General features: G+C 41.5%; 1 protein-coding gene across 2 annotated transcripts in view; it reads right to left on the bottom strand.

The window, feature by feature from the left end:
• The window catches only part of LOC115468602 (mitochondrial ornithine transporter 1-like), a 53,905-nt gene extending 43,457 nt beyond the window's left edge, over window positions 1-10,448 (bottom strand). Inside the window, exon 1 of one of the 2 annotated variants that reach the window (XM_030200420.1) lies at window positions 10,429-10,448. The gene's annotated coding sequence lies outside the window, so the exon portion shown is untranslated. Of the gene's footprint in view, window positions 1-1,735; window positions 1,827-10,428 lie in introns of those variants that run through there. The other variant, XM_030200419.1, reaches the window with a different exon arrangement.
• Between the last annotated feature and the right edge of the window lie 4,092 nt (window positions 10,449-14,540).

Here is a 14,540-nt window from a genome sequence, read left to right as displayed (position 1 = left end):
TTAGAGGATATATTCTTAAGTTTAAGCCAGGGATACCGAAACACTATTTACTGCATTTGTACCCCACATTTTCCCACCTGGAGTAGGTTCAATGTGGCTTACAGGTTATATTAGGAAAAACAGGTTACATTGTAAAGAGCAATGTGAAGTGACAAGATTTATGAGAAACAGATGGTATTGGGTTTTATGGAGTGACACAAAAAGTTCTGATTAGGCCGAGAATCACAAGAAAAGGTCAAAATGACATTTACTACAGATATTCCATTTCTGAAATGCTTTTTAATATAAATCACTATATAATTCAATCATGTTGACAAGTGTAGTGCAGTGACAAACTGACAGCAAGGTCCCAGAGAATAGCATCTGGGAAACTTGCTCCACTTTCTGGCACCAAATAAAAGGTCTCTACCACAATTAAAGAACACGAGATTGAAACTGTAGAACAAATATCTTTTATGTCACTTCACCTAATACATCAAGGCTTCCTCACCTCAGACATACACTATTTTTATATCAAGTTTTTATTTATTATTATGACACATATCCCACATTATCCCGAAAATAGGCTTGAGTTCATTGTGGTTTACAGATTAGATTAAAGATACAGAGTATAACACTGTTGAAGCAGATGCTGAAGTGGCTAAGATTTAAAGAGTGGTTGATCTATAAATATTATACATATTGATAAGATTCACAAATGAGCTGCTGATAACGCACATAGTGATAGGTGTGATTAATTCTGAAATTAATTTGGGAAAAAAATGGATTTCAGCAGTTTGCAGAATTGTAAGTAGTCTGGATGAGATCTAACTGATTTAGCACCAGAGTTACAACATTTGGTTCCAATATAAGTGAAATCAGTAGATAGTACTGATTTGTATATCACGTTTTTAAAGTTTGCTGGACGAAGTAAAAGGGAGTCTCTGGCTCCAATGAGGGCTTTTGGTTCATATAATCTAAGGAACCAAAGTTCCTAGAAAGACAACACAAACATGTTTTGAGCTCTACAGCTGCTCCTGTTTGTGGAGAATTGCTTTCCGAATCTGCTATGGCTGCTTTCCAGATGTATCTCTGCCTAGTCTCTGGGTAAGCACACAATTATGTGCAGAATGAAAGGCGAGCAACTTAAAACATTTTCCACCTGCATTCCACTGGATCCTAACTACACAATGCATTAGAAAGTCAGACGTAGTTAAGTCCTCCATAAGAATAGCCATGCTGGGCTACACTGATATGATAGTCCAGCTATCCTGCTTCCAGCACTGGCCAAATCAGGTCACAAGTCCTGCACTGCTTTTTGTTGGGGGAAAACAAAACACAGACTGGATGATTTTATCTCTAGAACTCCTTTCCCCCCCAAAACGCTGAATGAAAGCACCGGGTCAAAGTCAGTCTATTCTAAAATATCAGTCTTACCGGTGCAGAACGCTGGCCACGTGCAGCCGGCTAGACAGCATACGACCAGCATCTAAGCTGTCATCAGACTTCAAAAACATAACTATCCTTTAGCAAGGCGAAAAGAGAACATTGCAATACCTTGTGTTTCTAGTTAGGTGAGCTTTTTATATTGTCTACTCCTCCCGCTCCTAGCACAAAATGATGGATCTGAACAACCTTTCCTGAATTTACAAGTTCCTAAAACAAGAAAGACTACTACTCTCCAGCAAAGATTCGTACTCGGCCATTTCATTTTGTCCACGTTAAATGAAAAAGCAGCTTAAAATTGAGAACTTACCACTGCATGAACCGACTCCATCTGCAGACACGTGCCCCAGTTAATATAGCATGATACTGGCAACAAACCCGGAAATCAGCCATTCCAACCCAGTACCCGAGCGTCCATTGCCTTTGTCTCCCTATCTCCTGCCAATCACTTCACTGTCCCTCCCCCTCTCACTGTAACCATTTTCCCGGCTGTAACTGGATTAGGGGGATTCTTCTTCAGTTCAGCGCAACTTGCTGCAATGTTTCCTGATTTATGCATTTGCTTTTCTCTCGCAGTTTTGGTGGTTTACCGGGGGAGGGGCTGTTAAAAAAACTGATGCTGTGTGTTGTGTGTCTGGAGGTACCCCCGGGGAAGAGGAGTTACAACTCCCCCCCCCCCTGCTGAAGAGCTCAGAAGAGAAATAGCTTGCTGAAATGCAATGTAAATACTGATTTGAGGTCTGGTTTATGAAAAATGAAAATGTTGTGATCTCTGCGTTATTCAGCAAAGTAAAGTTTCCCTTACATGTCAGTGTATGCTGTGGACATGGGTATTGTTTGGAGAGGAGGCAAAGGGGACATTGCTCCCCTAAAGGCTGCAAGACAGAGTGCTTTCTTGCCTCCTTCCCCCGCCCCATGATGCAATGTTGCCAGATTTTCAGTGGGGTTTATAAGTTTACAGGAAAACTAACCATTTAGACCTTCACTTTTAACCAATTAACCAACTTTTTAATTACCTAACAAGTCTCCCATGAGAAAGGCAGAGAGTAGGCATGTTCTGCACTAATTGGTTAGCACAGCTACACTACCATGTAGTGGCGTACCAAGGGGGGGGGGGGCGGTCCGCCCCGGGTGCACGCCGCTGGGGGGGGGGGTGCCGCGCCCCTGTTGGCCGAGTCCACTCGTTCCCTCCCTGCTGCTCCCTCTGCGCGGAACAGGTTACTTCCTGTTCCGGGGCAGAGGGAGCAGCAGGGAGGGAATGAGCGGACTCGGCCAACAGGCGCGCGGCTCCCCCCCAGCGGTGTGCGCCCTGGGGGGGGCGCATCGGCGATTCGCCCCAGGTGTCAGCCAGCCTAGGAACGCTACTGCTGCCATGTGAGAGCACTTACCGACACCTACAAAAGAGGTGTCGGTAACTGCTCACGAGCTAATGGGAAAATTAGTGCATGACCATTATTGCCTAAACAGAAAAATAATTTCCTGGAAGTGCTAAAAGTGGCCTTACTGTGCAGGAAAGACCTGCGCTGGTAATAGCACAGTCACATTTTAGCCCTGCTTAGTAAAAGGGCCCCTAAGAGATTACTCACAACATTTAGGGGCCCTTTTACCAAGCAGCAGTAAAAGGTGGCCCGCGGTGGTGCCGGCACATGGGATTGCCGAGGCCACCCTTTACCACAGTGGGTAAAAGGGCTTTTCTGAGTCAGGGCAGTAACTGGTTGTGCGCTACTTAAATTGGTGCATGGCCATTTACTGGAGCCCTTACTACCCCCTATTTAGGAGGTGGTAAGAGGCTCCAGCCGTAACCCAGCATGTGCTACCTGATTACTGCTGGGTATGCCTACTTCCTGCTCACCAGCGCTACAAAATAAAAACTATTTTCTAACACTAGAAACGGCAAGCAGTAGCCCTATCACCCGTTGATAAAAGGGCCCCTTAGTCCAATAAAGATTTTGAGCTAAACCAGAAAAAAAGTTTACTGATAATCCATAAGAGCAAATAGTCAGAAAAAAATAGCAGAATAGTACAAAGTACAAACAATTTTTCAAAGTCACATCCATGCTAAAGCAGTTATCCATGACTGAGGTAGAAAACTATGCCAATCACAGTTACAAACCACTTCCAGCCACTTGAGCTCCCCTTTTTATGAAAACCTTGGGCCTCCCATTCTTTTCTTCAGGGTCTTTATATCTCCTGTCAGACCCCCAGAAACTTCAGCAGGTGTTTGCCTCCCTGCTTCTCAAAGACAAAAAGTCACAAATGGGATACTTCTGCATGAGATAAGTCTAGGATTGAGTTCCTTTCCTTTTGGCCTCACTATCCTCACCCTCCTGTAACTCAGCTCCTTGGAGTCTCCTCCTGACACCTCACAATCTCTTCAAGGGAAAGAAAGGTCTCTCTTCACCTCCAGTGGAATCTCTAGAGAGCAAAATCCAACATGGTTTTTTTCTGCAGAACACCCGAGAACACTTTGATACACCGGCCCCCACTCTCTCTGACCTCACCTTGACCAAACTCTTTCAAATCTGGATTTTCAGTTCAATATTAAGCATTTCCAAGAGAATATGAATAGAGCAGTCGGATGATTTGCCTACACAACCGGTGTTCCCCTGGTGGCTAAGAACTCCAGGGCAGTTTTACTGTTGGGTCACCAGAAGATGCTGCCTTAGAAGCAGCAATTTCTTCCAAATATATCATCTTATTATTCAAATGCTGTGGTCAGTGTTTATTTTAAACTCCAGCTGTGGCAATTAAATTGTCCACATATATTAAGCATAGCTATTCACAAAAATTAATATACATATTGGACAATGACAGCTATATGTTGTTCTGGTTTCTTTGAGTTGCTAGTGATATTCACCTGCTACCCAGATAGCTATATGGTTTAAGTTAGAAGAGGGAAAGGGAAATGGGACTTGATATACTGCCTTTTTTAGATTTTTTTTTTTTGCAACTACATTCAAAGCGGTTTACATATATTCAGGTACTTATTTTGTACCAGGGGCAATGGAGGGTTAGGTGCCTTGCCCAAAATCACAAGGAGCTGCAGTGGGAATCAAACTCAGTTCCCCAGGATCAAAGTCCACTGCACTAACTACTAGGCTACTCTTCCACTCCGGCCTTTTTGCTGTCATAATTTTATCCGCATGGCTGTCTGGATAGCTGCTGAACCACACTGTGCCCTCACTCTGCCCCAGTGCTATCCGGATAGTGCTGAGCAGTCTATAAAAATAACTTTCAGTGGAACTATCCATGTGGAGCGCATTTCTATAAACAGGAACTTATTTGGAGCCTATTCTAGAAAGAAAATTAGGAGTAGCCCCCATGCTCTGGAATTTACTACCAGAGGGGTTACGTGTAATTCGAGACTACCTTTATTTCAAGAAGCAGGTGAAAGCCTTGCTGTTCTCCCAAGCCTTTAATATACACTCATTCTGCACCTGGACTAGCTTGCTACACACACACTGTAACTTAATCAGTTCCTTTTATCTTGTTCAACTGTACAAAGAAAGAACATGCCTAGAGTTTAGCCACCCATCTGTTAATCCCAACTGACTGTACCATGCATCTTGTCCCCCATCTATATATCTGCACTTGGCCCCTCGGTTGCATGGTAAGCTGTGTTGTAGAGAAGCATTAGCATCATATCTACGTGATTTGAATGCTCTAATGTGTGTTTATTAGATGTTTAATTGGTATTATGCTGACATTGTTTAGAGCGTGTGAGAGGCCACAGTGTAGCTCTCATGTTATAGAATTGTCAGTTTCCTTTGCTGTTTGAAGGCAGAATCAGGTCCAGGCAAAGGTTCAGGCAGGTAAAGACAACAGTAAACGCAGCAGTGCTACCTAACAAAGTAGTAGCTGAGGACGAGCTGACATGATTTGCTCTTATATTTAAGAGGTTTTTTTCCTCACGTGTCAACAGTTAGTTCTGGAGTTTTCCCTGAACTGGAATATATGCTGTGCAAATTCTGCGATGATTCAAAAGAGGCAAATCAAACTGCCCTACTCTTCATTTACCGTCCTCCGGGAGCTTGGTCCAAGGCAGAACCTTGACTTGTAGCAATTACTTCCTCTGCCATGTCCCAATTTTCTAGGATTATATTCCTGGGAGACTTAGACCTACACTTGGAAAATGATGCGGATACCAATGTCCACAACTTCAAATCATTCCTGAAGGACTGCGAACTAACTACATTCTCCGAGGGTGCAACTCATGAAAATAGCCATTTGATGTGCAGGCAGAGTGGCTGGTGCGTCAGCAGCCCAGGAAAAGCACCATTAACTGCCAGGTCTCCCTAGCTTTGCAGAGAGTAGATCTTCTGCTGGCAGGACTTGGGGACCCCCCCCCCCCACCAGTGAAAGCGACAGACAGTGCCTCAATTTTGGGGGAGCCCAGGCCACCAAGGCCCCCTGTGGCTATGCCACTACAATAAGCTACAATCTGCTCCTTCATATGTCCTTTAGATGTGAGCTAAACACCTGGCTGTTCAGGAAATATCTGTGTGGCTAGGCTTAACTGCAGGTAGTCAAAATCTGTATTATTCTATCTGTTTGTCATGGCTTATATTAATGTTGTTTTTACTATTGCTGGAATCCGCTTTGAACTGTACTGATTATGTGGAACACAAATGATGACATTAGATTAAATTGAAACGAGGCAATCTTGTGGTTGTGTTTACAGCATGGGAAGAAAATAATGCATGTATGTTTCATTCCCAAATGTATGATGCACGTTATTTGTACACTGCATAGTTGACCAATTAGAAACCGCTCCATCTAGGTATGATTCCCACTGACTGCCAAATCTATGTGGTGCAAGATGGTGAAGGAAAATTAGTCCCTTCAGTAGCTCTTAAGAGTACGCCCCTGAATGGTGTACAGGATAACGCATTACTTTTGTGTGCATTCAGTAGGTTTGCATGTAACATCTGAACTCTGGTTCACTATTTGCTTCTTCAGCAATCAATTCTGTGTTGAAATCAGAACAACTACAGGTTCAGACATTAGGACCAGGAAAATGCTCATTAAACACTGACTGTTTCTTAGCTGAAAAATGGTAAGAGATTCAGCCCAGCACTCATGGTTTCCTTTGTTCTAATAATTCAACACAGTTGACTCTGTTGGTTTTGACGTGGCTTGAAAAATCAAATTGGAATGGAGATGTGGCTTAGTGGTTAGAGCACTGGTCTGGAAGTAGCTGGTTCAAATCCCACTGCTGCTCCTTGTGATATTGGGCAAGTCACTTAACCCTCCATTGCGCCTCAGGTACAAACTTAGATTATGAGCCAGGGACAGGGAAATACCCAGTGTACCTGAATATAACTCACATTGAGCTACTACTGAAAAGGTGTGAGCAAAATCAAAAAAAAAAAAAAAATATCACAGAGGAGCAAGTGTCTTTGTTTAACTATATAAAAATTGAGCTAGTTGTAAATTTTATCTGTCCCATTAAAGGGAATATTTTCTCTTCTGTTTTATGTCTTACAAAGTATTCTATGATAGAAACATTTCAAATATATGATGTTCTTCCATCAGGTACAAGAATATAGCATTTTTGTTTCAAAGGGACTAATTTTAGGTTTTAACCGATAAACACTCTGGTGAAACACCCCCCCCATAAAAAAATATGTGTTTGTTAGATAACCACTGAACAACCTCCACTTTGCCTCAGTACCCTCTCACCTCTCCCCATGCCTGCCTTGGATCCTCCACTGTTTTTGTACCTTTTACGCATTGATGACTCCTTAGCTATACAAATGTGTGTATATGATTCGGCTGGTAAAGGTATCCAGCAAAAACAATGATAAACACTGAGGGGCCCTTTTATTAAAGCTAAGTATGCACTAACGGAATTAGTACACGCTAAGAAACCCATTTTATACCTATAGACATCTTAGCATTTAGCACATGCTAAGCTTTAGTAAAAGGGCCCCTGAATGTCTTTCTGCTCAAACCCTCCCCCCTCCCCATAATTATTTGGAAAATAAACACCTAGATTTTCAATATATAAACACCTTAGGACATAATTATATAATAGACTAACTCTGTTATTTGTCTGAGACACTTCTACTTTGTGATGTCTTTTTTTTTAATGTTGGATGCATAGAAGCCAACTTTTCAAAATTATTGGGGGTGCTAAGCACAATGGAAATAACCCCTCCCTGGACACATACAAGGAATTTTCTCAACATTGGGGGTGCTCAAGCACCCACAGCACCCACAGAGTTGGCTCCAATGGCTGGATGCCATTTCTGTAAGGGCATTGGGGACGGGGAACCAAAAAGAGGCAGGTGCACCACAAAAAGAAAAAGTAAAAAAAGGGGAGTGCACACCAAGGTAAAAGCGAGCTCTATGTTTAAAAACTTTATTGTCAGGGGGGGCATTGTTAAGATGGCAGCGTGACTCGTGGAGGGAGCTCAACTCTGTGCTTTCCCAGCTTTGTCTTTTCTTCTGTTAAACTCAACGCTGCATAACCAAACGTAAAGGAGTGGTGCGGGGTATTCCCCCACTGGCCCGCATCTCCTTGCCGGCTCAACAGAGTATCGAGTGTTTCAGCTCGAAAACTCCTCAGGAAGCCGGAGTGAGGTTTCCCGCTGACTGCAACATGGAGAGAAACGCAGCGGTCTTGAGACAAGAAACATCTTTGTCCCTTCTGAAGCGGACACCACCGCCCTGTCCTACAGAGTTCTCTGTTCAAAGGCAGACCATTTCTGCACCCGAAGTGGTGGCAGATGTGAGATCTGATTTGGGCCCCAAATTGGTATTGCAGTCTGAAGAAGTAAAATCCATCACAGAGGCTGTAAGGGACCCAGGAGTGGTTTCTCTCAGTCAGATCTGGGAAATGCTTTACAAGCTTGAAGGCATGGTGGCTAAATCCTCATCTGAAGTTTCCTTACTCATGTATAGAATGGACACCTTGACTAAATCTGTGACTGATATTAAGCAGGAGAACATAAAGTCAGTTCTTTGAGATCCTGGAGGAAAATACATCTTTGAAACCTGTTTCGGCTTTTATTGTTATAGAAGATAATTTGATACACAAGAAGCTTGAAAATTTTGAAAACTTTAACCGAAGATTGAATCTACGTTTTTTTTTTAATTTTCCAAAGTTAATGGCAATGAGTCCAGCTGAGGTATATTGTAAATACACTGTTGAGATCTTTAAATTTCATCTAACACTATACCTCCTTTGAATAAAACATTATTTGCCGACCTCAAAGAACACCATCTGCGGAAGTATTGGCTGGCACTTCCCAAGCTGAGAAAATTGATGTTAATAATATTTCAGTTATTTTGGAAGGCAGATGTTTCAGATAGAAGTACTCTTCTAGCTTTTTTTTTTTTTACTTATAAAATTTTTCATTAAAACAACATCTCAGGTACAACATCGAGCCTCTGGCTCTTAACACATTACAGCTTGTCATTTTCTGAACATTTTCTTTCAAACCCTTTTACCTCCCCTTTTTCTTCTAGCTTCTTTTATGTTTGAGCAAGATCTAAACGCTGTCATGAGACTTTATTTTAAGAATGCACAAGGTTTGTTTTGTGGTCAACGTGTTTGGATATATCCGGATGTGCATAAGAATACACAGGAGAGAAGAAAAGTGTTTTGGTTTTAAGGCAAGCTACCAAAGACTTAGGGGCTACTTTTCTCCTAGCTTATCCCTGTAAATGTTTGGCTCTTTATGCCAGAGTGAAATATGTTTTCTTCTTGCCTGATCAGCTGAAGTCTTTCATAGACCTTAAGAAAATCAGCATTGGGGCTACAGGTGCTAAGGGATAATTTTGTTTATAGTTATGTTAAACCTTTACGTCATTTGATTTAGGAGAATTCTTTTTTCTCTATTTTTCTACCGGATTCTATATAGCGTGCCTAGAGATCTGTGACAAAATCCAGGAGTATTCTATAACAATGCACATAACTTAATTGGCTTAACAAACTAATCAGCATTGCTATCGGCACTTAAGAAGCAATAATGAGCACTAATTGGCAATAATTAGAATTTATGTGTGCATATTCTGTAACAAACTGTATCTAAATTCTAATGCTCGCAGCTGAACAGGGGCATGGCTATGGGCAGAGAAATGGGCATTTCATGAGTGCCTAGTTATAGAATATGGCCCAATTTGCGTAAATCTACTTGCATGGCACCGCTTATAGAATACACTTAGGTGGAAAAGTTTATGGCACAGATGTTTTAGGTGCCATATATATAATCTGGCCCTATATTCTCTGAGTTTTGTTTACTCTCCTCCCTTATTCGAGGTCTAAGAAGAATACTAGTAATTACCATATTGATATGGGGGTTTATCCCTAATTTCCTTGTTTTCTTATATTATTCATGCTACTGTAACAAGTGTTGTACTTGTGATTATATTTAAAAATTGCATAAATAAATAAAAACCGTTAATGACAAGCAATGATCACATAAAGCCCAACGTGTTTTGCCAACAGGCTATATCAGGGGTACATGATGAATTTCAAACTGAAACATATCAAAGATAATACAATAATCAGAACTTTAAAGCGTATACAAAACTAAAAGAACAAAAATAAAACAGAGCCAATACTTATATACACTGCAGTTTTTGTAATTCTGAGGGGCTCATTTTCGAAAGAGAAAAAAATGTCTAAAAAGTGGCATAAAACAGCAGTTGGACGTTTTTCTCACAAAAATGTCCAAATCAGTATTTTCAAAACCTATTTTTCAGACGTTTTTCTATGCAATTCGTCTGCAATGCGTCCAAATCACAAGGGGGCATTTCGAAGGTGGGATCTGGCCGTGCCTAACACTTGGACATTTTACAGCCATAATGGAACAAAACAAAAGTGTCCAGGACTAAAACTAAGACGTTTTGGTCTAGACATGTTTTAAAAAGGAATAAGGAACAAAAAGTTGCCCTAAATGACTAGATGACCATTTGAAGGGAATCAGGGTTGACCCCCCCCAATAGTCACTGATGCCCCCCCCACCAAAAACTGTGAATAAAAATAAGACTTACCAGCCTGTATGACAGCCTTAGATGTTAAAGTCAGGTCTATTAGAGCAGCATGCAGGTCTCTGGTCAGTGCAGTGCACTATAGATTGGAGGACTCAGGTCCCTATCTCCCTCTACCTGTCACACTTGTAGTGGAAACTGTGACCCCTCCCAAAATCACCAAAGCCCTACTATATCCATATATAGGTGCACCCTTCACCCATAAAGGCTATTGTAGTGGTGTACAGTGGGGAACAGTGTGTTTTGGGTGGGTTTTGGAGGGCTCGGGGGTCACAATAAGGGAGCAAAGGTGAGATATGTACCTGGGAGCATTTTTATGAAGTGCACAGAAGTGCCTTCTAGGGTGACTAGTCTTCTAAAAATGCTGGCTCTTCCTACACCCCAATGGCATGAATCTCTACGTTTTGCACTTTTTTTTTTAATGGATCAGAAAACAAAATGTCCAAAGCACAAAACCTTGTTCAAAACAATATTTTTGAAAAAAAAAAATTGACGTTTTTCTTTTTCAAAAATGACCTTCTTTCCTATTCGGATTTTACAGTAGGGTTACCACCTGGTGGATTTAATTATGAAAGGCTATCAGAGCCTTTAAATCAGTAATAAAATTGCTGATTATCCACCAACCATTTTAAGTCCACAAAAGCCCTCCTTTGTTCCTCTTCCCCCAACACCAGGTGCAGATCAGAACTAGGACATTTCTCTATGGAAGCCATTATACAAAAAAATATTCTGATTCTCATGTCATTCGAGTAATAGCAACATAAATCTCTCCACTATTAGATACAGTGTGAAATGTTGTACATGCTTGAATAAAAACTCATCCAAATATAAACCGAAATAACATTTTCCCCTTAAAAGAGAGAAATTGTACAATTGAATATAAAGAGTATTTATATTCCAGCATTCCTCTTCTTCCTCCCTCCCCGTGGTGACTGACATTTTTCTCCTCCTGTCTCCTTACCTCTTCCCCCTCCCTATAGTGATCAGCATTTCACTCCTTCCTTACCTCCCTCTCCTGGCTGACGCTGACACAAAAATCACTGTGCCTTGCTGGTGATGAGCCTTGAGCATCTGCACATGCTCAAGGCCTGCCAGCTCTCACCCCTTTTCAAAACTTCTGAGGTTTTTGGAGGGGGGTGAGAGCTGTCAGGCCTTGAATGTGCACAGATACTCAAGGCCCCGCAGCTCAGCACAATGATTTTTCTGTCAGGAACAGCCGGGAGAAAGAGAGGTAAGGAGAGAAATGCCTGTCACTACATCCTATCATTCCAACAGTAGGAACTCTACCTGTGAATAGACAGCACTACAAATATTACATTCGGCCCTAGAACACCAATGCAGCTATTACTGTTAAAAGTGGGACTTCTACAGTTCTTTAAACAGAAACTATATGCAACCAGAATACTGCATCTAAGTAAAACACAAATCACAGCTAGACCTTCACCAAATACAGAACAAGGGATCTGTGAAGAAACAGTGGGGTCCTTTTACTAAGGTGCGCTGAAAAATAGCCTGCACTGGTGTAAGCACATGTTTTGGACGCGCACAGATCCATTTTTGAGCACACCTGTAAAAAATGCCTTTTTAAAATTTTGGCCGAAAATGGACATGTGGCAAAATGAAAATTGGCACGAATCCATTTTGGGTCTGAGACCTTACCGCCACCCATTGACTTAGCGGTAAGGTCTCTCGCGTTAACCAGGCAGTAATGGTCTATGCATGTAGAATACCTTTTACTGCCCAGATAGCAACGTGCACCAGAAAATAAAAATTATTTTCTGGTGCACATAGTGGATGCATGTAAAAAATGAAATGACCACCTGGGCCAAGTGGTAATTCCAAACTGACGTGCATTGGGTGTGCATAGGCGCCGAAGTGGCTTAGTAAAAGGGCCCCAGTGTGTTTTAAGCCTGTAAAATGTATTAGATATTTTCAAGCTTTGATTATGTCCTGAAGTGTATTTCTCCTATTTGGCCAGCAGGTGGTGTTTCTTTGCTATAAAGCTGTTACAGGGAACTGAATGTTTTTTTTTCTTTAACACATTTTTTTTCTTTAACACAAGCAGGAAGCAAGCAGCAGCAGCAGCAGCAGCAGCAGCAGCAGTAGTATACTTTCAAATCTTGTTGACCGGGGTCTGATTGACCCAGGAACTCATTTCCTTTAGAGTGTGCTGGTTTTGCCTCCAGTCAGCCTGGGAGAAAAGAGAGACAGATCTCTTTGCTGAGGCTCAGTGAATTATATGTCCTGATCTCCCTAGATACTTTTTAGGAAGTAACAAATGTTTAGTTAGTGTTATAATTGATCCATATTTCAGTTACTACTACTATAAATCATTTCTATAGCGCTACCAGTCGTACCTGTTATTGTTTGCTGATTGCACATTTGTGTTAATTGTTCAATTTTTAAGAGAATAAACATAATTGTTTGTTTACCCTGCTTGTCTGGACTGATAAAGAATCCTGGTGGTTTGTGTGTTGGGTCTCTGAGTGATTTCTGGAAACTGTGGGACCACTGGGAGTGTGGCCCAGTAACCTAGAAATCACTGGGGATAATTTGAGAGTGGGAGACTCACCCAGAGGCAGTTGTGACCCAGTCGGTGGGAGGAGGGTGCTAGTGTAGAGCACAAGCGGTAAGTGCAGGTGGACCTGAGCTGTGCTTGGGATAGACCCTCTAAGAGGCCATGGGGTAACCCCAGGTGGGTAGCTAGGCATTTTGTGACAGGATCAAAATTAGAAATAGAACTAGGAAGACAAAATTGAACTGGGAACCCCAAGAAGTCAGACTTAGCATGCACTGCAACACTAAGAAATCAAAACAGAAATGCATTTCTTCTTGTACTAAACAAAATACAAAGACACCTGTGATGTATATTTACCAGATACAACATATTCTAGTTAATAAATTCAAAATAACATTTTTTCTACTTTTGCTGTCTAGACAAATCCCCCCTAATCAGGGGCATAGTCAAACCTCGAAGTGGGGGTTGGGGGGGCTCCAGAGCATTAATTAAACTCTGGAATTCGCTGACAGAGAATGTGGTAAAGGTGGTTAGCTTAGCAGAGTTTAAAAAAAGGTTTGGATGGCTTCCTAAAGGAAAAGTGAACAGACCATTATTAAATGGACTTGGGGAAAATCCACTATTTCTGGGATAAGCAGTATAAAATATTTTGTACTTTTTGGTATCTTGCCAGGTATTTGTGACCTGGGTTGGCCACTGTTGGAAACCGGATGCTGGGCTTGATGGACCTTTGGTCTTTCCCAGTAAGGCAATACTTATGTACACTAAGTATAACGCACTAGTTGGCTATCGCTTCCATGCCCACTCTCCACACGCCACATCCCCTTGGAGAAAATTTCAGAAAAATACAGTAATGTACATTTTAACACACAGTAACAGGCAAACTACGGCATAACCCCTCAACACATTTGTACAATTGTCTATTACCGTTCACTAACTGTGCGTTAACCTCTAGATTCTATATAGTGCAACGTTTCAGTTCTTGTCTGCACATTTGTTTCTAACTTTATTCTGTACTAGGGGAGGATCTATCCTTGCTCTGCATGTGTGAGATGAAATATTCTATTAGTTTGTAGTTGTGTTGAAGCAAAAGGAGAAGGAAACTATTCTCACGAGATCTTCTGAGGAACAGAATAGTAAGGATCAAATGCCAAAGCAAAATGGGGATGACGTCAAGAACCATATGCTGTAAAAATGTATTAGTCCTAACAGGACATGATGCAAAGTAATCTCACTCAATCATACAAATAGTGGAATACAGGATTAGACTTGACACAGCCATGTTTTGGCGGTGGTGCCTGTGTCAGGAGTCATTCAATCTGTTACTGACATCACTCGAATAATGAAGTGAGCTTCTTTTTTGTAATAATCCAAAACACGGTCATCAATGGGTCAGGCTTTTAGGATATCTCTAATGAATATGTGTAAAAGATTTGCATGTCTACTACCTAAATTGCATCTGATTTACATGCCTACCTACTGTCTCTCAAAAAACCTGACTGTTGGTGGCCCTTGAGAATAGAATAAATACCATTGCGCTAGTAAGTGTTAGCTATGCTACAGGAAATACAAAGCTGTGGGATGGAAGATGGACAAG

This window comes from Microcaecilia unicolor, chromosome 4 (assembly GCF_901765095.1).
Source record: "Microcaecilia unicolor chromosome 4, aMicUni1.1, whole genome shotgun sequence".
Taxonomy (NCBI): Eukaryota; Metazoa; Chordata; class Amphibia; order Gymnophiona; family Siphonopidae; genus Microcaecilia; species Microcaecilia unicolor.
Note: the sequence above shows the minus strand (reverse complement) of the source record. Positions and strands in the feature narration are given on the sequence as shown.